The 21,520-nt window shown below is 40.9% G+C and overlaps 1 protein-coding gene across 6 annotated transcripts in view; it reads left to right on the plus strand.

Moving 5' to 3' along the window:
* The first annotated feature begins 4,290 nt into the window (after nt 1-4,290).
* The window catches only part of FUT8 (fucosyltransferase 8), a 97,534-nt gene continuing 80,304 nt past the window's right edge, over nt 4,291-21,520 (plus strand). For 4 of the 6 annotated variants that reach the window (XM_005480117.4, XM_074543165.1, XM_005480115.4 and 1 more), the window contains exon 1: nt 4,291-4,433. The gene's annotated coding sequence lies outside the window, so the exon portion shown is untranslated. Of the gene's footprint in view, nt 4,434-4,983; nt 5,152-21,520 lie in introns of those variants that run through there. The other 2 variants (XM_074543166.1, XM_026794776.2) reach the window with 1 other exon arrangement.

The following is a 21,520-nucleotide window of genomic DNA, read 5'->3' on the forward strand; positions in this document are numbered from 1 at the left end:
TTCCTGACTGGTGCAGAGTATGGGTACTCATAGCATGTTGACTTCTACATGGAGGAAAAATTAACTGATTTAGATTTTTGGGTTTTTTCCCCCAACTCATCCTCCTCACTATATAAAATCTTTATTTAAGAGGGACAAAGGCATAACTACCTTCCACTCCAGTTGCATTTTTTTCAAACATAATTTCTACATTTCTTTCTTGAATATACTGGTTCTTGAGCTGGTTCTACCCATGTCTTCTTCCTACTTCATGTGACAAAACAAAGCTTGGATAAATGATGCTAGAAACTGTATTATTCTTTATAGCAAGCAAAGAGAAAAATATCTGTAACACTCTCCTGTTCTGATCTTAGTTTTAGTGATCCTTGAGTATTACCATTTTACAGTGGTCTGCAACAGGTAATATAGAATAGTTGGTATGAAACAAAGCCAATTTGCAGCACCAAGCTGCATATGGGAGGATTCTGATAAGTGTGTGGTTTAACTCTGGTGTCACCTGAAGAATTGGATGTCTTTATAAGGGAAGTATTTCCAAGGTACAGTTATACTGCAATAAATAAAAAGTGTTCAAAAAACCTAAAGCCCCTAACTGATGCTTAATTAAAAAAAAAATTAATCTGAGAAGTACTTTTTTTAACATCCCTTCCTGCTCTGGTGATTCTTTCTTTTAAGCTTGCTTTTACTACTGTGATAGCTAAAAACTGAATGTGCTTCTAATAATTTAATATAAAGGGATAAAGATTTAAGGTATTTTTTGGAGAAGTTGTTGTTATCCATTAAGAGTGCTTTATGGCTCTGGGGTTCATAGATAAAGAATAAGAGACAACTTGTTAACACTGCACAGAGAAATAGAAAGTTCACAAAAGTAGAATTTTGCTTCTAGAGAGGTTTAAATGTGGAACTTCAGTATGTGCTCATGAGTTTGGGGGAAAAAGCCAAAATACCTTTACATTCCATTTTAACTCACATTGTTAATCAGAGGAACTTCTGAGACAGGTGGCAGGATGTCTCATCAAAGTGAAACTAGAGTCACCCTGCTGAGGTTCCACCTGCTATGTAAAAGTCCTACCACCTTCTTGCCAAGTGGAAAGAATTAGCTGACTCCAGCAGATTTTGGGTCTGTATCAGGTAAAAGTGATTCATTAGGCTGTGAGATTGAGGACTAGAAACTGTACACTCCACAACTAGAACTAGAATCTGCCTTAAAATTGTTTAAGAAAATTAATTTCCTAACCATGGTAGTGAAAAATTGTCCCATATTCTAGTGTAAATTTCCCTTCCCAAGGATTTCAGAGCACTAACAAACTAAGGCTCTGCCCCTTGGTCATGGGATGAAGAAGTTGTTGGAGTCACAAGAGGTATTCTACACCTAAAAATGAGCTTTTTGTGGTGAAAATGAAATTAGCTGCTGGCCTTTCAGTATAATTTGGGAAATGTACTTCAAATTGTGTGTACCTGCTGCATTTAGCATTTGTAAAAAGTTAGCACTCTGTAACAGCACTCCCCTTACTAGTTTTTCATCTCTCTCCCTAGTAATTTAATTTTTTTCTCCCATTATGTCATGGCTTAGCACAGCTCAGGTCACAAATTGCTCAAAATAAAAATGAGGCTGATAGCAGTAGGTGCTATAACATGGTTAGAATTGCAATATAAATAAAAATAACTCCTAACTGTACAAGTTATGTGCAGATTGATCACATTTTACCCACTGGTATCTCCAGTGGATGCTGAGCATGGGACTGTGTAGTTTTCTTCAATTTAAGATCATAAACCTGTAGCACTGAATATCATGGGCTTGAAAGCAAGTAAACCAGCAGTAGTTTCCTCATTGCATTAAACAATTACTTGAAATGAACTTAATTTCACATCACAGTAAGTACAACTGAGATCAGCACGAGTGTATCAATGAAAGAGCCCATCTAATGTGGCCTGATTTTTGTCCAGTTTGCAAACATTGTATCTAAGAACTGTTTGTATTGAAAGTACCCTAATATTTTGTGGGTTAATAATCAGATTTATGTCCATAAAATCACGAGTGTATCAATGAAAGAGCCCATCTGTTTTGGCCTGATTTTTGTCCAGTTTGCAAACATTGTATCTAAGAACTGTTTGCATTGAAAGTACCCTAATATTTTGTGGGTTAAAAAATCAGATTTATGTCCATAAAACAGTATTTTCCTACCAGACAGAAAAGACCCACCACAAGATCTCCACTTTTCAGAAGTCTTCTGAACAATTTTATTGTCTTTTAGAATCCTTCTCTAGGTGACATCCTCCAAGCAAAGGCAACATACAGTTAAATGCATAATTTGGAAAGCCATGCCTTGGTTTCTGGATCATCAGCTTCGAGTCACAGAATGATTTGTGTTGGAAAGGGGCCTTTAAAGGTCATCTAGTCCAAACCCCCTGCAATAAGCAGGGACATCTTCAGCCAGATCAGATTGCTCAAAGACCCGTTCAACCTGACACATTGAATATTTCCAGGCATGGGGGCTTCTTTCCCTTCCCTGCACTGCACACACTTTTGGCCCATTTGCATATACCTAGACTTTTAAAATGTTTTTGATTTATGGAACTGGATTTTGGAATATAAATCCTTGACTAAATTTGTAGGCAATATAATTGTTAGTAGATATAACAACTGTTGCAGTCACGGGAGCTAGCAACTGCACTCAGCGCTTGACAACCATCAGCAATCTGCTTATCGTCTCAATTTCTCAACTAATCTCTATTATTGTCAGTTAGGAATCAAAACCTTAGGGAAAAAAAGATATATTAATTATTTCTGCATTTCCAGATCACTCTGGAAGGTTGCTATGGGCACAGAATATTGTAACTCTTCTTGGCATCCCCCAGACAATGCTGGCAGTGGCTGTGCCCCAAGCTCCATGTTAGCACGCAGCTGATCCAGAATGTATGAAGTCAAGAAAGAAAAACGCAACAGACACTGGCAGAATGTCTCACACCTTACAAGCTCATTTGTGAATGTTTACTACTTCTGGGGAAAAAAACCAAAAACAACAAAACAAAACCCAACAAAACCAAAAACCAACAAGAGGGCTAGTGAAATAAACCAGGGAAGACAAGCGTGAAGGAATACAGGACAGAGCACCAATATGCAGGACAGCTCTTCTGAGCTCTGGGAGGGGGTGCAAAAAGGATGTGATAGTTACAAAGTATCCATCCTTAACAGCTCTGGCTTTAACCGAAATCACAGTATCGTCGAACACACTCCTACTGCAATTTGTACTCCACACGCTACCTTCCCATCTCTGCCATTTCGTCTCCCAAGCACACTGAAACATTATCGGTGTGCAGTGCAAACTTTTCAAATGTACACAGCTTCCCCAGATGAGTCTTTAAGATACTACAGCTACGTCAAATGCCTGAAATTCCGCATCCATCCGAGTTCACCCGTTTACGTGCACTTTTGGGAAGGTTCTGTTAAGCCACAAAGGAGGAACAGACAAGGATGCTTGGACGAGAGCGGGCCTCTCTCTCTAGTCCTCCTGTCACCCAGCAAATACAGAGCTCTCCTTTTTCCCTCATAATAGAGAATTTCTTGAGATTTCTGTCTTTTCTAGGGATCTTTGCATTAAAACCACTAAGTCTGTTCCCGGGCAGGATGCGCTGGCGCTGCGGGCGGGACCAGCCTGTTGCGGGCAGCAGCGGGGGCTGTGGGCGGCCCTGTCCGCGGCTCGGCATCGCAGCCGGGGACAGAGGGCGCGGGGCAGGGACGCCGTCCCGGAGGGATCAGGCGGCAGTTCAGGGGTGCCCTGGAACGCCGCCCCGTGCCCGGTCCCCGCCGCGCTCCCTCGCGGGAGGCAGGAGCGCCGCGGCGGCGCTCAGCGGGCGCTGCTGCTCCGCGCTCACGCCCATCGCCGGGGTAAACGCGGCCGCTCCCGCGCCTGCCGTCGCTACCGCCGCCCCCCGGTTCCCTGCGCGGCGGGGACAGCCCCGCGCAACAATGCGGGGACGCTGCCGAGCCCGTCCCGGCCGCTCCCGGGGCGGGGGCGCGCGGGAGGAGGCGGCGGGGCGGGGGCAGCGGCGGCGCTGGGAGGTCCGGGGCGCGCATGCGCGCTCCGGCGCTCCGTGACGGGGGCGCTCCCGCGGCACCGGGGCCCGGCTCGCGCTCCCATAGGCTGCTTCCCCCGGCAGGCGCGCGCCCGCGGCGCGGCTCTTCCTACCGCGCTCGCGGGGGCGCGCGCTGCCCGGGCCGTGCGCCGCTGTCACGGCTGCCCGCGCGCCGCTCCCCGCCCTCGGCGCGCGCCCTGCCCGCGCCCCGCGCCCCGTCCCCGCCAGCTCCGCTCCGCCGCCGGCGGGTTCCTGCTTCCGTCTGCTCCCGCCGCTCCCCGCCCGCCAGCCCCGCCGCCCCCCCGCCCGGCACCCGTGGCAGCGGCAGCGCGGGCTCCGCCGGCGGCGCCGGCACTCCGGTAAGGGGATGCGGGGGCAGAGCGGCAGCCGCCGCGGCGGGGAAGCGGGTACCGAGGCGAGACCGGGCGGCTCCGGCGAGCGCTCCCCATCTCTCCCTCGGGCCTGGCGCCGCCGCTTTTGCGACTCGGGTGCTGCTCAGCAACCGCTGCCGCCGCCGCCGCCGGGGTGGTGATGGCGGGGAGGGGGCCGGTCCCTGCCGTGTGCCGGGGTCCCCCTGGGCTTCCGCACCTGAGGGTCGCTGCTGGGGCCTGAGGCCGCCGGAGAGCGCGGCGGAGGAAGGGGAGGCCGGGGCTCGGCGAGCGGCCGGGGCATCACCGTGGGCGGCGGGGCCGGGCCGGGCCCGGGAGGGAGATGCGTGCGAGCCCCGGGCGGCGGCGTTGCCCCGGGCGCGGCGCGGACAGCGCGGTTCCCGCAGCGCGGAGCGCGGCTGCCGCCGTCCCGTGCGCCGCGGCCGCAGGGCAGGCGCGGGGGGCGGCCTCCAACTTTCCTTGTCCCGGGAACTGCGGCCGCCCGAGGGGACGCCCGCTTTTGGCAGGGAGGAATACACGGGGAGCGGGGGCTGTGAGGACGGACCTCACGCTTTGGGGCCGCCTAGTAGCTCGAGGAAGTGCTTGCCTGACACGGGTACAGAGCCTTCGGTTGTTGCCCGGGGCTTTTCCCACGGCGACCTTTCCTGTTTTTCGGCACAATTGGCTTTGGTCGTGGATCCTGTTACTGGTAAGGCTCTGGCGATTTAGTTAGTGCTTGATGCATGCTCAGGTCTTTCACACGTGTGCGCAAGTAGTGCGCGCAGGGTGTTCTTGGTGCACTGCAAAGACTGACCCTCTGCTTTCAGAAGCTCCTGGTTGAGGGTACAAGAGGCAGAAACTATAGTGCTGCGGTGCAGAGTGTACCAAGGAGCCTAAGGGCAAAGGCATGAGCTGTAAAATTGCTTGTTGAAGATTGTAACTTCCTCGGGGCGGTACCTGCTGTCCTTGTGCCCTCAGCGCACACACGGTATGCTGTGATGCACATGCTGTGTGTACATGGATGTGGCAAACAACCCTGTGCTCACAACATTCGTGTGCTTTATCTGTGATCTTCTATTAGCACTTGGCGCCTCTTGTTCTGTGTGTGTGTGTTTGTATACTGAAACATACACATCAGCTGAAAATTGTATGTTTCAGTATACATGTGTACATATATATATATATACATACTCTTTCTGTCCCCAAGTAGAGGATCTTAATGTCTAGGCCTGAAAGTTATTGGTGTAAATACTTCAGAAGGAGTGAGCATGAAAAGGTTTTTTGATTTTTTAGTATTAATCTTATTTATTTTTCCAAGTAATTTTCCACTGCAAGTCATCAAAAACTTCAGAGAAGTCTGAACTGCAAAAGCAAATAAGTGGCCAACTTGCCTGTGCTGCTGGTGCTTGGGGTGCTTTTACAGATGACTGTTACAATTCCTTTCATTATTAAAGAAAACTAGTTATGGGGAGTTGGTGACTCTGCTTTGATGTATTTCCAGTAGCATCTGTTTCTCCGGTTATTGCAGGTATGCTTACTGCCAGATTTTTAGTGATGCTTGTTGGGGTTTTATATGAATATTTACCTTAAGCAGGCACACTAGCATATTGCAAAGTTTGCATATTTTCCCAACTACATGTAATAAGACAGCCTTTTTCGAGTTTGGAAGTACAATTAATTACTCATATTTTCTGAGCAAAAAGTTCAACAATGAGAGAAGGGCAAGAATCAACTCGGAGTGTTGAATCAGGTAAATTCACTCTTTCAGTGATGTAGTTGCCAGGACATTTGACAGCTGGGAAATACAGAAGGTCAGTTGGGAGTTGTAGCTTTCTTTTCCTTTTAGCCCATTGTCTTCATTTGTTTAAAATTTTGGTGGTTTAATTAGCTGAACAACTGAAAGTACAGTAGTTCTAGGAAATACAAGAAAAAAATATGTTAGCTATGCATGCTGGAGTAGAAATAGAGCTACTTCACCTTAAGTGAATTGGTAAAGGTGGTACTAAACCACATAGGGGCTTCCCTTTGGTTTGGCATCTCTGGTTTATGATCACTTTATTGCAACTTCAAATAGAGACTTGATTGTATAATTGAATGCTTATATATTACAAATATTGCACACCATTCATATTGTGGAAATTTTTTTTAGATCCATTTCTGTCTTTGTGTGGCTGTATGGAATAGGTGCTTTATCTGTCAGATCTTTTCTAAACCAAATCATTTTCCCAGGCTTGGAATGTATGCAGTTAAAAGTAATAAATGTTAATTTTATTTATAGTTTATCAAATCAGTCTGTTCATTGACATTTCAATGGATAAAGAAGAAGAAGGTTTGGATTTGGGTATTTATATCTTGTTGCAGTCAGAATTTAAGTAAAAAGTAATGACTATAATCTTAAACTGGTCTGGAGGGGGAGCTAGTGTCAAAGCAAAACTGACTTAATTAAATCTTGTTGTCTGGTCATGGAATATGCTTCTAATACAATAAGGAAAGCAAATATAGATGAGGCATGCTATGTATGATTGCATTAATATGCATCTCTTGTATGATGAAAATAATCTGAAAGTGATGTGTGATTTTTTTTGGGAAATAGAGTATGTGTTTCGCTGTTGTGCAACAAAAACTGTATCCGAAGAACTTTGAAGTAGCAAGATCAAGCTCTTACACATCATGAAATGGCACAATCAGAGATTCTTGTAGTCATGTAATGTGGCCTATAAATGTAGGGTTAAATTTTACATTTTTCCCTACAATGTTGCTTTCAGTTTATAGCATAGAATGGCATAGATGGTGTTCATTGTGCCACACTGAATCCTTTTTCTTAGTATCAAATAATGTGTGGCCTCAATATTTGTTTATGTGCTGTTCATACTGTACTTTCTTAATTTCCTCTTTTGCTGTTTCATTACCTTCAGTCTCTAGTGCCTGCATGTTTCACTAGTAATATTTTCACATAAGTCTCCTGAGATATATTATGTATTCCTTTGTGTTGAATATCCAATTTAGGAGCTTTATGATATGATTTTTCAAAATAATCTATCAGTGTTTTAATGATTTATGTATTCCAAGATGTTTTCCCATAAAGGTCTAATTTACTAACAATAATCTGGCTTTTTTTTTCAGTTGTTTTTAATAAACCCCTCAACAGGGATCCATGAATGCCTATCTAGGAAAGACCTCATTGCTTGATTTGTAGTATGGTGTGTGTTGATTTAGACTGCAGGGATAAATACTTAGATCTGTTGCAGTGTTAACCGCAAGGTACTAAGTCCATAATTTTGATGAAGAGTGGATTCCCCATTAAAAGTTTGTAGGGGGTTTTTGATATATTTTTTTCCTTTAAAGATGATTTGTGTGCAAGAAAGAAGGAAAAAAAAAATCCAGGACAGTATTAATTCCCTCACTTTTTCTACAATACCTGTCTTATTAACAACACACTTGCCAACGTTTGCAGTGCATATGGCAAGGTCCTTATATAATTTAATGTTGTTATTTATTGTTTTTCTAACACATTGTTCAGTAACACAGCAAGAGTACCTTAAGCACAAGGGCACAGAGAACAAGATCAAATAACCTTTAATTTTTGTGATGTGACTATATATATTTTTTTTAAAAATGGGTAGGTTTCTGATAGTCAACTGTTTAAAACCCCCTGAAATTCTTTGCACATAACCAAAATATTCAACATTCTAGATTAAAAAAAAAAGTCAGCAAACCTGATGGACAGGAGGAAACCCTCTGTCCTGTGGGATTGCCCATATGACTAACACGCCTATAGCATGAAAGTCTCTAAAAATGCTGAAATTTGTCAATTTTGCCATGCAACTTGTGCCACTTGAGCTAGCTGGGAATGTGATACTAGTAATTTGTTATTCAGCTGTACTCCAAATGATGTTGTCTGTGTATGGTTTTCTGAGATTTTGAAGTGTTTGAAAGTAGAGGTGAAACTCTGCAATCTTGGGCTCTATTCCAGGCTCTGGGAGTGAATATATTCTGTTGGATGCTGATTTTTCTGCTTATTCCTTGTGTGATATCCCTGTCCCAATCTTCTTTGCCCTATCCTGAAATTTTTATCACAATTTTTATCTATTTTCCCCATGTAAACAGTTTGTTTCTTGCTAAAGGGCTTCTTATCTGGCATCCAGTACTATCCAGTGTGCATAGAGGTTCTAACTAATAAGTTGTTTATCTGAGCTTTTTCCAGTGTTTGAATCCTTTCACAGTCCTGTCTGCTGGTTTCAGGTTTCTGTCCACTATCCTCAGTTTCACATCCAGTTCTCTGTCATAAAAAGGATCTCTCTGTGTTGTACATTTCCACTGGCTCCTGTAGTTCTGTATTCTGTAGTTTTCCCCCTTCAATATTGTGCTTCATTCTTCCCGACTTCCCTCATCCGAATTTGTTTTTTCCTTTCATGCCATCTCAGACTTGGTCTGTATCCCAAACTCAAGATTGTGTTCAGTGTGTCAACTGTATCAGCTTTTTCCCATGTTGCAGTTCTTTCTTTAGTCAAATTGTATTGGTTCCTCTCTTTTCCATCCTTTTGCTCCATGGATAGCTTATGTTTTCATACTTGTTGGATCCAGCAGAGGTATCACTGAGAATAAATTTAGATGCCAGAGATCCATCCTGATAATCAGGAAAGCAAGCTGGCCTATCCAGAGATGACTTTGTGGGGAACTCATGTCTGAGCTGCAGTGCAAAAATGGGATATACAAACAGGGGCAGCTGGGACAGGCTACAAAGGAAAAATTTAGAAAAATTGTCCTGGTATGTAGGGATGACATCAAGAGAGCCAGTGCTCACCTAGAGATGATGCTTAGGAAGGAGATCAAGGGCAGCAAGAAGAGTTTCTTCTAGTACTTGAGTAGTGAAAAGCAGGACAAGTAAGATAAGAGCTTCTTTTGGAATGTGATGTGTCATAGTGACAGTGGATAGAGATAAAGCTGGGGTACCCTGATCCTTCTGTTCTTTAGTGAGGCATCACCAGCAAGGTCTCCCAGGCCTCTGTGCTTAGTAACAAGGGTTTGAGGAGAGCAGCTGCCAGCAGTGGCTGAGGATTCAGCTGGGGATTGTTGAGATGACTCAAATCCTACCCGTGCATGGGGCCAAAAGGAGGCCTGTGAACGTTGATAGAGCTGGCCAGTGTCACAGCGAGGTCCTTCCCTAGCATCTTTGAAACCCTCTCAATGGCTGAACAAATGCATATGTTGCACCCTCCAGAAAAGGCCAAAATACAGCCCAAAGAGCTACAAACTGGGTAGCTTCCTTTTTGTCCCTGGGAAAATAGGGGCATGGGTTTTCCTGGAACACATTTCTGGTCACAACAAGTAAGTGAATGGGAGCAATCAGCATGGATTTGTCAAAGGTAAATCATGCATGACAAGGCAGATTGCCTTCTATGGTAAGATGACTGATTATTTGGAAGAGGTAAGAACAGTGGATTTAATTTTCCTGGACTTTAGCAAGATTCTCAACTCAATCTCCAATGATATTCTTGTATCCAGATTTGGACATAACAGATTACTGGAGAACTAGAAGATATAAAAAAGACTGGATGGATGGATGGATGGATGGAAGGATGAATAGATGGATTCAGAAAGGAGTGCTTAGTGTGTCATATAGGGAGGTTGGTAACAAGAGGGGTGCTGCAGGAATTTGTGCCAAATAGTGACCAAGTGTGCTCTTGTGCTTGCAGATGACAACAAACTGGGGGGAGATAGTTGTGCTTGATGAAGGGGCTGCCGTGCAGGGGGACTTTGTTGCTGTGAACACAAGGCCCTTCTGGAGCTTTATTCAAGAACAGAGTCCTACACTGGTGAAACAGGAGCATCTTGCAGTGTTACAGGCTGGGGACTGACAGGCTGGAAAGCAGCTCTGCTGGAGAAGCCTGGGGTCTTGGCAGACAGCACTCTGCCCGTGGATCAGCATGCCCCTGCAGAATCATGGAATGGTTCCCAGCTACCAGTGTAAAGCACAGTACAGAGGGCTGTTGTGGAAAAGGAAAAAAAAAAGAACTCTATCTCAGTCACACCCTATACAAAGGGACGTAAAAGATCATCCAGTTCCAGCCCCCTGCCATGGGCAGGGACACCTTCCACTAGACCAGGTTGCTCAGAGCCCCATCCAGCCTGGCCTTGTACACTTCCAGGGATGGGGTATCCACAACCTCACTGGGCAACCTGGTCCAGAGTTCCACCATTTTCACAGTAAAAGATTTCTTCCTAGTGTCTTATCGAAACTTTCCCTCTTTCAGCTGACGGCCATTCCGCCTTGCCCTATTACTGCATGCCCTTGTCAGAAGTCCCTCTCCAGCTGTTATGTAGACCTCCTTTAGGTCTGCAAAGTGCTCTAAGGTTTCAGAGGAGCCTTCTCTCCTTTTCCTCTTTGTTTCCTTCTTGTTCTCCACAACTCTGACTCTCAGTCTAAAAAAAATGAAGGGCAGCAACATCCTATGAGATGAAACTCTGTGAGAAGGAACATAGCTAGCAGATGGAGGGAAGTGATTGTTGCTCTCTGCTTGGTGCTCATGAGACTGCATCTAGGTGCTGTGCCCAGTTTTGGGACTCTGAATACAGGAAAGATATTGATAAGTAGAAGTAAAGTTGATGGAGGACTACCAAGATGATTAGGGAACTGGAACACTCATCCTGTGAGGAGAGGCTGAGATGGTTTTTTTCAGCTGGAGAAAGAGATGATCTCAGTGGGATCAAACAACAACATACTGTTTTTTTTGAGGACATCACTGAGAAGATGGAGTCAGGCTCTTTTTCTCAGATGTGTGGGGAGAGGACATGAGGCAGTGTTCATCAGTTGAAACACAGAAGGTTCAGGCTTGATGTAAAGAAAGCCTCTTTCCATGGGGAGTATTGAAGCTGTGTAGGAGGTTGCCCTGAGAAGCTGTGCAGCTTCTGTCTTAGAGGTTTTCAGGACCCAAATGGGAAAGCTGAGCAACCCATTCTTATATCTGACTTTGAGCAGGAGATGGGACTGAGGGACATGTGAAGGTCCCTTCTAAGCTACGTTATCCTGTGGATCTTTAGTTCCCAGAAGCCTTACAGGAATGGAATAAGTACAGACAGAATATGTAGGTGGCTCAGCTGCAACATATCAAAACAAAATCAGTAACAGTTACATTACAGTGAGCTTGACAAAAGCATCACTTGTATGTCAGGGTGCTGTCTCTTAGAAAGATGCATGTAGAGCTTAAAGCATATGAGTGATTAAACTTTTTGAAGAAAACCTTTTGTAATGAGGCAAAAGTGTATTTTTATGTAGCTTTCCTTGGAAGGAGGAAAAATATGTTTTGCATACCGTGTAAACTTTGAAGCAGCTTTGACATGGACACCTGGCACAGAATGGGTCGTCTTGAAAAGCCTTTGGCAACTTAAACTAAAAAATTATTCTTTTACAATGAAGTATCTGTCAGCCTTAAAAATTGGTGATCTCTCTTGGTCGTTTGTCATGATATGTATGTATATTCATATTATGTAGCTCATAATGCATCATTTCAAGGTGATGATTTTCTGACAACCTGTTAAATCAGTTGCAATCAATTCTGATTTCCACCCCCCCTCCCCCTACCCCCCCAAATATTGTATACTAGATCCCTCAGATGATATTTTTTCTTCCTACTCTTTTCTCCCTCCCCTGCCACATTTTCAGGGTAGGGAATAAATAAAGGAAGAGATGTAGTCCTAAGATGCAAGGAGCCCAGTAACTGTTTTGGAAGACTTTTAGTCAAAAGTCTTCAAATCAGACGACTTGCCTGTTGCAGAGAGCTACTATGAAATAACAGGCTGGATGTACATGTATAGTTAAAATTTATTTTTCTTTTTTGTTATCTAAGTGTGAGATGTTATATGAGGAATGATCTTTTTCTGATGTTTTTGTCTCTTCATTTGTACTTGCTAACATGTCCTCTGTAGATATCCTCCCTAAAACAAATGGTGATTTCTGTAGCAAAGCGTAGTTTCCATGAATCAATGATTGTATTTAGTTCCTTCAAAAATTGGATATTTATAAGCATAATGTGCATAATTTATTTTCAAATTATATCACATGGTAAAAATAAATACTTCATCTGTTGGTCATTCTAGAGCTTGATGAAGTTTGTGCTACTACAATTGCTTTGTGGTACTTGCTTTGTGGTAGCAATACTCTGAATGTAAATGCTTTTTAGGAGAGTGCTTTCATTATATGTTTGCTTCATAATCTTATAGTATGATGAATAATTTTCTGTAATATTAGAGAATTTCTTTTGTGAGGCAGTTAATAGCAATAAATATCACCATGACATTATTAATTCTGCATGCTACAGACTCTTTAGGAACTTGTGGAACATTGCTGTGAATATCTTATGGACATCAATTTTGACTTGCTGTGAATTAAACTCTTTCTTCAAAGCATTGCTCTTACAAAAGGTTTTGTAAAAGAGCAGTAGGAATTCTCTTCCAATAACCTCCCAATGTTCATCTTTAGTTTGTTATATTACTTTTGTTGTACTTCACCATAGTTTGTTTGCACAGTGACACAGTAACTTTTCAAAGTAAATCTGGTTTGTATGGGTACTGATATATTTGTTAAGCTTTTTGGAATTTATTTTTTGAAGGTGTTTTTTTTAATTTATGTAAAAAGTATTAAAGTAAGTATTTATCCAATATGCTGTTTATTGAAGAGTTTCTAAAACATATAATAAAAATATTTGTTTAAATTATTAATGTTTTCAATTACAAAATTTCTTCTTAAAACCCTTTGCCTCTAAGGAAAAATCCTGTTGACCAAGTTCAGAATGTGAGCTTTCAGATTGTCTGGAACCTTTAGCTCTGTGTCTCTATTTGTGACAATAAAATGTGTAGTATACATGATATGCTATACTTAACTGATATTTTTTTCTCCTTTTGGGTGCTTGGTAAACAACTTCCTTTGTTTGACAATCAGTGCTCACACAGCAATAGCAAAAACTGTTCGCTCTCAAGGATACAGTCATCTAACGTGGCTGTAATGTGTTGATGAATACTCTCTCCCTCCAACCCCTTTTTGATTTTCTCCCACCCCTAGTTGTATTAAACCATTCATGACAGGGCAACGTCTTTGGTTTCTCTCAGCTGCCTAGGCAAGCGTTTGTTTCTTATTTAGGGCAAGATTTGAATGTACAGGAGAAAAAATTAAACAGAAATGTTGTCCTTACTTTTGAGGGTTTCACTGGGACACCTTTGTGGTATTGTGCCATGGATGGTTAGATAGTCTCTGCCCTTCCCTTTTCTGTAGTCTGGAGTTTAGAATTACTTGTTCACAATTTACAGTCTTCTTGATGCATGTCTTCACATTTCTGTTCAATAACTAAATCTGTTTCACAGTTATCTTGGGATTTGTTTTTTAACAGTACAGCATCTGACTTTTTGATCTGTCTGTTGCTTGGGGTGTTTTTAAGTTATAGCAGCTAGGACAGCGTGACTTACACCTTTTTCCTCACGTGGCCCACTGGAGGCATTCAGTGACATTGAAAGATGTTCTCTTTGAGTTATTCTTCATTGCAGATGCCTGCTCAGCAGTTTGGATTTTGGATTGAACTGCTAGACATTCTCTTTGCAATGGTTTTTACCTTTTAACGTCAATGAGGTAGTGCTGGACTAGGTATCAATACTCTGAAGTTTGCTCTGCCAGGCTGTAAAGATGGATGGCAATTTTGGTAATATGGCAGCTTACTTTACACCCTATGACAATATTTTCAGATTCTGCAGATATATGCTTTGTCTACTTCCTAGGGAGCAGGGGATGTCCCCTAGCAGATTGTTGATGGTTTTTTTCTGATGTAACTTTTTTTCAGTGGCAGCAAGATCCTTGTAATGCATGTGAGAAAGCCCTTTTATCCTTCTTCACTTAATTACAACAGATAGTGCTCTTACAGATGAGGAATTCAGTATAAGTACAGCACAGAAATGTTTGTCCCTCAAGGAGCCAGGCATACATATGAGATAGAGAGAGATCAGCATAATTTAAAATGCTTGTTTGATTTTCCGGTACAACGTACTGCAGCATCATGCATAGGTAATGTTAATAATTCTGCAGATTCTGTGTCTATAGAAGAGCCTAGAGAACATAGTCTGTACTCAGTTGCTTGCTCTTAAGAGCCTTCTGTGTGTGTGCACAAAATCACTCACAGTTTATCCTTAGGCACACTGAACACGTCTAGATGCTTCAAGCTGTTGGAACAAGAATAGGAAATATCCCAAGGACTGAAATCTGACACAGGGTCATAAAACCATGTGTTGAGATGTAACAGGGTGTGCTGGCATCTCTTCACCAGAGAGGTTTTGATCTAGACTTTTCGAAGAATGAGTTTGAAATACTGTTATACAGAGCATTGATTTTTGCTTACTTCCAAATCCACAGTGTCCTCAAGTCCTTCAGCAGATAAGATCCTGCTGTCCTGGCTTTGAAGAGACAGTCACAGATTTGTGACCAACTGTATTTTCAGTTAAGACTTTGAAGACTGTGCCTTTTGTGACACATGTTCTTATGTAGATTGTGAGTACATTTACTATTCCAACTGTGCTGGTCTCAGGTTTGCTGTTTGGGTGTTGTGGTTATTTGGGGTGGGCTTGCTCATTCTTCGCAAGAATGCAAGGGGAACTGACACATTTGTATGCCTGCTGAATGGATTGGTTAACTGCATGCATGTCTCCAGTGTTGGTTTGTTCACAGTTACAGGTTTCACCTGTGGTTAAAATCCCCTTTTATCCAACTTTTTATGTCAAGTGGACATCAGTTGTCATTAGAAAAAGATAAAATCTAAGTCCTTTTTAGCTGCAGTTTTTGTTGATGTGACATGTATTTCCCCCCACCCCATCTGATCTTTGATCAATCCTTTTACATTTGTTAACTTTGGGGATGCCTTTTGTTGTACCTTGGCCTGTCTGATTCCAGGTTTTCTCTTGCTTACCTAACATCCTGCTTTCTCCAGTGGAGAGCCCTTTTCTTAGAGATTTGGAAGAGGAGCATAAAATTAACTGTGGCACAATATAGTACAGATTTTCAGGTGTTTTCAAGTCATGCCTGCTGATTAAGGCATTGGTATGATATCCTGAGGGTCATGGAATCATAGAATGGTTTGTGTAGGAACAGACCTTAAAGATCATTCAGCTCCAACCCTCCTGCCATGGGCAGGGATACCTTTCACTAGACTCCCTTCAGGTACTGGAAGGCAGCATTTAGGTTACCCTGAAGCCTTCTCTTTTTCAGGCTGAACAATCCCAATTCTGTCAGTCTTTCCTCATAGGAGAGGTGTTTTGCTATAGTTTGTTTAGAAAATTAAATGATTAATCTTGGGCTTTAGATTTTATAGACTTATATTACTAAATTTTTATGCTTTCAAAAATCTGAGCTAGTAAATGGAGGTAATAGTTTAGTGTCCCACCAGAAATGTTAACCATGGTATCAATCGCATGGTTATATTTAGAAATAAGTGGAAAAAATTCTAAGCAGAATTGTATCTTATTTATTTCACAGTGCTATTTTGAAGGTGCATGAAGATTCTAAACAGCTTTCATGCTGAGTCAGGCCTTTTGACTTTCTTCATGTTCATATAGCTAGTATAAATACAGAAACACTTTTTCACAGTTCTTAAATTTTCATTTAAATATATTTCCTTGTGACGCTGATGTGAAATGCTACAATATGGTCATACTGTGTTAGACAGCAAAGGTGCAACCTCGATGTTCCTGAAAATTGTTTGTTGCAGAGATGTTTGTAAATAGTGGGTAACACTCACTGGCAACTGTAAGTCAAATATATTTAGCAAGTTTTTTGTTTCTTAAAGGGATTTACTGTGACCTGACTTCTAGGACGGTAAAAACCTGCTTGTGTACCTAATGTTCTCTGTGCCATTCTGTTATGCAAGACCTTGAAGTCATAAGCAAATAGGAAATCTTTAGATTGCTGACCTTTTGTTAGTGGCTTTTCTCTTGAAGTCTTCTACAGTAGTATCTAACTTCTTACTGTCCCTGGCAGAAGCAACCACAATGAAATTGATTATTTGTCTGGTTTAAGCGTACCTTATCAAAAAAGATTATAGTTTTAACTGTTCTTTTTGAAATCATTAATACTGTGAAATGGAAGCATTTGGAGCGCTCCTTTGGACAGTTATTTTCTTGATTTTTGCTTGAAAATATTTTATTAATATGATGTTTATTAACTGCCATCATCTGGTGTTGAATTGTATCTAGAGCTCAGGGCTCTACTGTGGCTTTTTTAAAATTCTTATGTTAGGTCAAATGTAGTTGTAGGTAAAAAAATGCTGTGAACTGTGGATTCCCATCTGAGAATTCTTCAGCTGTGTTTGGATATTCTGTGTGAAGACTTACTGTTATTTTGAAGGTAGGTAGTCCCAGATGTGCAGTTGGGATGTACTAACATAAAAAAATAGAGTGACAGTATATAAGAATAAACAATGGTAAACCGAAATGGAATATTGTCATTTGAACAGATTTCTAATGACACTTGTACTATCTTTTAGTACTGTCTCCTTTTAATTGCACTAATTACTTATGTGTAATTGGTGACAACACATATAGTATGTAGAGAAAAGTTATTTAGAAGGCAGACTCAGTACTTGAGGGTGCATTTTGAGCTTCAACAATTTTCTCTCATCTGTCTTTTATCTTGTACTTTCTCAGCTTTAGACTATTTCCTGATGGAAATGTATGAAATGTTGTGACAAGTTTGTCCTTCTTTATCCAGTAGGCTCTCTAATGAGTTCACTGATGGAGAGCACTGATGTCAAACTGTGTCTGTAAAACTAAATGTACAGTGAAAGCTGCTACAAATTTTGCTTGTGTATCAGGCTTAAGATTACATGTGGGTTTTTGTAATGTTGTCTCAATGTCTTTTCTTTCACGTTTCCCAGAGTTCATCCATATACTTCCTTTTCTTTTCCTAGTGTCCTGCTACTGGGATCAGGATTTAGCAGAAACCCCATTTTCATAATTCTGTGTCTCTTGGTGTTTGAGTACTGCCTTGTTTTCTTGGCTTGGTGTCTGCCAGCATCTCTTGACTGATGGGAAAGGGTGATCAATGGTCAAATGAAGCAGCTGTTACAAAGGGAAACAGAAGTGAAGCTCGGTGCAATTTATATAAAGGTCTTTGCTGTTTGAAAACTGGGTTATATGTATAGTGTAGATTAAACTTATCCACATTATATGCATATAGACTGAGGTATATACAAAAATATATAATTATACCAGATTATACTCACATTGGGTGGCTTGTACCACAGTCACTGGGTATTGTAGGGAAACCCAATTTACTACCAAGGTATTCTTGCTTTGGGTATGAATGAAGCACTTTTTGTTGAGCCTTTAACCCACAGTAAATTCGTTGCAGTGTCTGTCTGCTCTCCTTCATACATTATAAACTGAAAGAGAAAAAAAGATGAAATTCAACTTGATTAAAAATCAACATGTAACTTTTTTACTTTTTATCTCTAAGTAGGAGGGACATGTCTAATTTGCTAAATATTTTCTTTATAGATTAAGCATGAGAGGAGTAAGAAAGTTATACAAGATTGGCTAATGGGTAGTAAAAGTGGGAGATAGGAAAATAACAACCACTTCAGGAGGAACATTGAAATGTACTTTTGAAGGAATAGGCTCTTAATATCACACTACTTTAGTCTGTTTGTGGTGAAGCCTGCTCAAGGAAAAGATGTCAAAAATTTTTCAAATACCAGCAACTTAAAAGACCTGAAATCTCTCTGAAATGAAATGTACTCTAGTATTAGTACATGTTTTTTTCCCTAACATTTAGGTTCTGTAAAACTGGGTGTGTAGTATCAAGGAATATATTCTAAGGGCATTTTCTGTTGCACTGAATGATATAAATTATATAGGTTTTCTGTATAATATTAATACTGATGGAATTATATTTAATACAGATTTTCATCTTCCTTCATTATCAGGCGCCTAACAGATATTGCAGAAAGGTCTTTCAGATTATTTTTATTGAAAATCCCTGACCACTTCTTTGATCTTAATTCCAAGGATCTTTAAATTTGATAGTCTTCTTACTTTGTTTGAAGATTGGTTTGAAGATCTACCTTTGATTAACCCATCTGATAAACATGAACATTTTCCATGTCTGATAAACATGAAGCTGCCCTGCTCTCAAGGGAAGCAGTGTTGTGTGTTCCTTTTTTTCTCAGCTTTCTGGTTGCTGAATGCTGCTTGCATCTGTTCTTAGCCTTCCCACGGAGGAGCAGTGGCAGCAGTACAGAATTGATACTATCTTTGAAATCTGCACAGCTGCTGGTGTGGCTCTGAGTCACAGCAGTGAGGTTGACCACAATCTTGTTAATGCTCTGCTACTTGACCAGTCAGTTAATAAAACCAGAATCACTCAAGCTGATCGATGACAGACTTTGAAATAAAGTGCTATGATTTTTATTTGGTTCTTGTTTGAAAAGCTTTAAAGGAAAAATGAAATTACGTATGAATTCCTAGTACAATTTCCATAGCAAAATCAAACCATGTGCTCACTGTGGGTAGGTTTGAAGAACTTACACTTTTCTTTCTTCATTTTTTTCTACCTTCTGAAAAGGGTGAGGCATCTAAGGCACAATAGAAAATGTGGTTTCTTTCTTTTAATTTGTTAGTGAATTGTTTCAATTCATTCGTAGAGGATTTTTAATAATTCTGTTGGTATTTCTCTTGTGTGTTCACATCTCTTTCAATATAAATTTTCTCTGACTGTAAAAGACTTGGGTAATGGTAATTGTAGCGGTAGCTGGTATTTGCAGTGTAAGGGGTATACTTTTTTAATTTTTAAGAAACTTCACCTGTTTTATGTCAGAACTTTGATAGTGTGAATTAAATTCCACAATTTAAAATTATTCTGCCAAATTAATAGCAAGATTCTCTAGCTTTTTTATATAAATATGAACTAGAAACAAATAAGACTTTTTTTTTTTTAATTGGTTACTGCCATGCTCCTTTGTGTTGTATTTTCAAAATCACAGTTGTTTTTCAGTGAAATATATGGTACTGTCTTCTGTTAAGCTTGCTGCTTTTTTTTTTTTTTCCCTGTGACTGTCAAACATTGTCTTTTAGTAGGATGGACTTTCTCTTTTGAACTAATTACTGCAACTGGTAACAAATAAGCATGAGGCTGTACTGAATGAACAATTTCATCCCTCAAATTCAAAGACTTTTTTAAAAAAAAAAAGTCTTTGAATTTCTTGACCTGATTTTAAATGAATGGGTTTTGCCAGCATTTCAGCTTGTCGACTGTTATTTCTTCTATATGTTGACTGTATTCTCACTTGACAACATTCTTAATTGGGTTTTCCTGATAGCTTTTTTTCCAGTATTTTCATTCATTAGTCAGTGTCTACAGAGTGTTCTTTCTGTGTGATTTCCTTTCCTTTAAATTTTCTCATTCTTTTGGTTGAATTTCTAAAGATAGTTACTACTTTCTCCTCTTTTTTTAAATGTACTTTTCCAGACTTTATCTGCACTTAATTTTAGTTTCCTTAAGCTGGTTTGATTTCAAATCCCTTTTGACTGCATCATCACTAATAAAGTGGACCATTGTCTGTTAGTGAGGACAGCTGGCACAGATTGAGATTTGTCCTTTCTGTTAATCTTTTGGCTTTAAAACAGGTAGCTGTGTGCGCAGTGCTGTTGGAAGTTTTCCCAGCCATGTGATAACCCTCAGATTGCTCCCAGAGGTTGGGAGAGTGCAGTTGGCCTTTATCAAAAGTATTTCAGGTCTTGTTCTGACATGATGATTTGCATTTCAGTGTCTGGGAAAGTTTTGGTCATTAATATATTGATGCAACCTTTCAGGTTAACTTTTGTAAATGCAATAGTTAAGCCAGTTACTAACTAGAGATTAACTCAGTTTTATCTGTGATCTGCTTCCTAAAAGGCCTACTCTGTGAATCATTAATATTAAATCTGATGCTTTGAATGATTCTGCTAGCTGTCTAGAAAAAAAAGCCAAACTATACCCAACAACCAAAAAAAAAAAAAAAGAAATAAATAATCTCAACAGTCCATCCAACTCCCTCATCCACTTAAATTTTCTGGTTTTGTCATTTATAGGAGGTCTACATTTTCCTGTTCATTGTAACTTCCCCATTCTGATGTTATGCGGAATGTTTGGCTTCTTTTGCATTCTGTATTTCAGAGCAGACTAATCTGAAGATATTCAAGAGAAGACTTCCTGCCTCACCCTATATATCTGTCCTCCCTGAGCCAAGTGTGCCTTCTAACAGGGTGGAGTATCTCACGAGATGTCTTGCGTCACTTCAGTTATATTTTTGTTTATTTTCTGAGATTTTCAGCTACCCTTTTTTTATTCCCATAGTTCTCGTGTTAGCTTGCTAGAGGCAGAAGTTTACAAAGAAGCTCTGGAGATATTCTACTGTTTGCCACCTTCTCCTCCTTGTGACCCTTTAGCTACCCACGCTTGCCACTCATTCCTTTGTTGCTGTGATCTAGGTTGCCATTTGTAAGACTTGTTGTTTTATTAAAGAGGACAGTCTTTGCCTTTAATTTGCTCACTGGTGATTTGAATGACAGCAGAGTTTTAGCCTGCCAGGCTGGGAAGCACAGATGGCACTTCACATGGCTGAGAAAAAGTGGAACTCTGGGGAAAAGAAGCATATGTTTTCCTGGATTTGAGAGAACTAAAAGAGGTCCAGTGCTTGATATGTTTTTCCAAATTTTCCCCAAATTTGCATCACATGTGCAATAGTGTAATGCATAAGCAATGCTACTCTAGCATGCAGGAAATTCTGTAAAGTGATAAATGTAGGCCTGCAAACACTGAGCAACAGTGATGTGTCTTCCAGGTGTAATGGGATGTGTCAGCTAGGGCCATGTAAACAAAAAGGAGAAATGAGTCAAGTGGTTGGGCCATTGTGTCTTGAAGGAGAGGAGCAGGAAAGAACTTGAGAACTGTGCAATAATAGGTTTATTACCTTCTGAGTCCCCTGTCTCCTGGCAAGTGGATAGGTTAAAAGTGTGTTTATATTTGAGATGTTATTTTGTAACTTAATTCTTCATTTGGCCCTTTAACA

This window comes from Zonotrichia albicollis, chromosome 6 (genome assembly GCF_047830755.1).
Source record: "Zonotrichia albicollis isolate bZonAlb1 chromosome 6, bZonAlb1.hap1, whole genome shotgun sequence".
NCBI classification, from domain to species: Eukaryota; Metazoa; Chordata; class Aves; order Passeriformes; family Passerellidae; genus Zonotrichia; species Zonotrichia albicollis.